Source organism: Nicotiana attenuata, unplaced genomic scaffold (assembly GCF_001879085.1).
Source record: "Nicotiana attenuata strain UT unplaced genomic scaffold, NIATTr2, whole genome shotgun sequence".
Taxonomy (NCBI): Eukaryota; Viridiplantae; Streptophyta; class Magnoliopsida; order Solanales; family Solanaceae; genus Nicotiana; species Nicotiana attenuata.
In genome coordinates this window covers 20,517-24,158 of record NW_017670370.1, presented here as the reverse complement: position 1 = coordinate 24,158, position 3,642 = coordinate 20,517, and positions in this window count along the sequence as shown.

Below are 3,642 nucleotides of genomic sequence, written 5' to 3'. Positions count from 1 at the left end.
GCATCAACGTTATCCTGGTCCATGGGCCGGCTTTCCCAGCCCATGCCCCCATGACCCCCTTGGGCGCGCCCCCGTGGCGTCCTAGCGAACCTCCCAATGCCTAGCGCCACGGACGGCCCCGTGGTCTTGGCCGCGCCAAGTGACAAGCGCGCAGGTGCCTCTGTCGCCCCACCGATATCCCTCGCGAGCGCCATGCCGCAGGCAGAAGCCAACAGCGCCGCGCGCGCAGACCGTGATGCCAAAGACACTGCTGCTGACAACGGGCCTGCTGCTGCCTTATAGAAAACTAAGTCATTTTCATTGTAAATATAGAGTAGTTTATTTCATGCACTTTCCATTATGTTTCTCTAGCTTAATTAGGTCTACTCCTGTAACTTTGGTTTAGTTTTTTAAGTACTATTAGGGGGGATCAAGCAATCAAAACTTTCTAGCAAGCAAGCAATTCTCTGTACTGGTGTCTCTCCCCCTCGACACCGCGTTGCCTTTCTGTAATAGCTTTCATTAATGCAATCAAGCTTTCTTTCATTCTGAATTCTCATTTCTGTTCTCTCAATTGCTCTTGACATTGGTTTTCCCGTACGGCACTGACAATCTCGTCTAGCGTACGGAGGGGACCTCAGTTGGCGGACAGCAACTGAACTGACATCAGTTGCCTAGCCGTACGTCGCCCTTCCAAGGAATCTCAGGAAGGCGCCGCGTATCAGATATCATGTAAACAAAGACGACGATGTTGGATGGAGGTTTGACTCATTGGCTCTGCATAAACATAGTAAGCGTTTGAATTTTATTTGGTTGAAGTTTGAAAAAAAAAGAGTATATGCAGTTCGAACATTTTTTGACGAAATGAAAATTTTCTTCCAAATATACTAAATGTGTAACGATCCGACCGGTCGTTTTGAGCTCTAGTACGTCGTTCGGCAGTTTGAGGCCATGAGTAGCTTCACTTCAGGCATTATGACTTGCACGCATGGTCGGAATTGAATTTTGGGAAGTTCGGAGTTGATTTGAAAAGAAAATTCTCATTTCGGAAGCTTTAAGTTGAAAGAATTGACTAAGGTTTGATTTTTGAGTAAATAACCTCGGAATCAGGATTTGAAGGTTCCGACAGGTTCGTATGATATTTTGTACTTGGGCGTATGTCCGGATCGCGTTTTGGATGACCCGGGAACGTTTCGGCGCCTATTGTGTAAGTTAGCATTTTGGAAGAATTTCATAAATTTGGGTTGAAGTTCATTTCAGTGTTATCGATGTCCATTTGCGATTCCGAGACTAGGAATAGCTCTGTATGGTGATTCTGGTATTAGGAGCGCGATTGGAAGTGGATTTGGAGGTCCGTAGGCCATTTTGGAGTCATTTGGCGAAAGTTAGAATTTTGAAGGTTTTTGAGAATGTTGACCGGAAGTGGACTTTTTGATATCGGGGTCGGATTCCGATTCTGGAAGTTGGAGTAGGTCCGTAATGTCGATATGACTTGTGTGCAAAATTTGAGGTCAATCGGATGTGATTTGATAGGTTTCGGTATCGAATGTAGAAGTTTTCTAAAGTTCATTAAGCTTGAATTGGAGTGCGATTCATGGTTTTAGCATTGTTTGATGTTATTTGAGGCCTCGAGCAGGTATGTGTTATGTATGGGACTGGTTGGTATGATTGGATGGGGTCCCGGGGGCCTCGGGTGTGTTTCGGGGTGGTTTCGGATCATTTCGGGCTGTTTTGCTATAGCTGATGCTGGTGTCTGGTGTTGTTCTTCGCGTTCGCGTGGATCCTCTCGCGTTCGCAAAGAAGGATTTGGCGTCAGGTACTTTGTTCTTCGCGTTCGCGTAGAGATTCTCGCGTTCGCGAAGAAGAAAATCTCTGTTACGCAGATCTGACTTTGGAGGCTTATATCTCACAATCTATAAGAAATTTGGAGATGAACCAAAAATGAAAGTTGTAACCCTTTGTTTCTAGTTTACAGAAACGCAAACAATTTAGAATTTGGATTTTTGTACAAAATGTTATGGCTGGTACACTATGGGCTATCTGGGAAGATGAAGAAGAAATTTGTGTTGCATAGGATTGACTTTGGCAGCTTGTATCTCAAAATCTATAAGGAATTGGGAGATGACCAAAGCATAAAAGTTGTAGATCTTGATGTCTAGTTTTCAAAATATTAAACCATTTATCATTTGGTATTATGAACAAAACGTTATAGCTATTATACTAGAGGCTGTCTGAGAAGAGTTTTGAAATGACTTTTGAGACTTTTGTTCATCGCGAACGCGATGGAGGGCTCGCGAATGCGAAGAAGGATCGCCTGGGTAGTGTATAAGTTTGAAAAAATGGGTTTGGCTCATTTCATCTCATTTCCTCCATGGGAGCTTACCTAGGAGCGATTTTGGAGATCCATCTTCATCATCCATGTCAAGGTAAGTGATTCCCACATATTGCAAGTTAAATACTTGGATTATATCTAGATTTTAACATGGAAAATCATGGAAAATTAGTGGAAATTTGGGGTTTTGAAGAAAAACCTAGAAATTTATATTTTTGGATTTTGACAATGAAATTGGACATGGAACTTGGAATAAATTATATATTTGAGTTCGTGAGGTTATGGGTAAAGTTTATCTTCGAAAAATTTCGGAATCCGGGCACATGGGCCCGAGGGTAATTTTTATCGACTTTTCGATCGGGATTAGAAATTGTATAAATTGGATTATAAGAGGGAAGTAACCCCATAGATGAAGTAATTAAATATGTGCTCCCATTTGTGGGAGCTATGTACCCACGAGGTGATGAGAGTCCGTGCGTAGCTACTATTATGCATATGTCCGGGTAGTTTTTAGGCTACATCATGACTTATTGATATTGTTGTTGATTTATGCTTATTTCTTGCTTTGAGAAGAAATAATATTGAGGTTGCAAAATAATTGTGTTAAAAGGAATTTAAATTGAAATTTAAGATTTTAAGCGTTTCCATTAAATCTACTATTTTCGAAAAGAATTGAGGAAACTTATAATAACTTAAGGAATCTATGTGAAACCGCGTCGCATGTATGTTTCGCGAGCAGGGAAAATTACCCTAAAAGCTTCACGTCGAATTGTCTCTATTTTTGAAAAGGATCAAGAAAAGAATTTTGATTTATTAATAAATTTATATTTGACCGCGTCGCATGTATGATTCGCGAGCGGGGAAATTCCTTAAATCTATATTTGACCGCGTCGCACGTATGATCCACGAGCGGGGTATTTACTTCTACTACTCTCATGGGAGCGGGCCGATCGCCTCGGCAGATTAATAGAAGCATCTATGGTTCGCGTCGTTCGACCCTCGGCAGTGCACAATCTACTTTTATGTTGGATCGGGCCATACACCTTGGCATTTCCTATATATATATATATATATATACTATTCTCATGGAATCGTGCGTGATATTTGGCTAGAAGCCAGTGAACCTGTGGATTTTTCCCTGTTTTGAATTATGACAACTTCTTTAAGAAAATCCACCTTATCTATATATGTGCTCCAGTTAAGGAGGGAACTTGCTAGCTAAAAACTTGAGTAAAATAAAGAAGAAGGTGGGATGTTACTATGTGTTTTATACATGCTTATTTCATATAATTGCTCTGTTTCATACTTATTCACTTCTTTATTGTAATGAC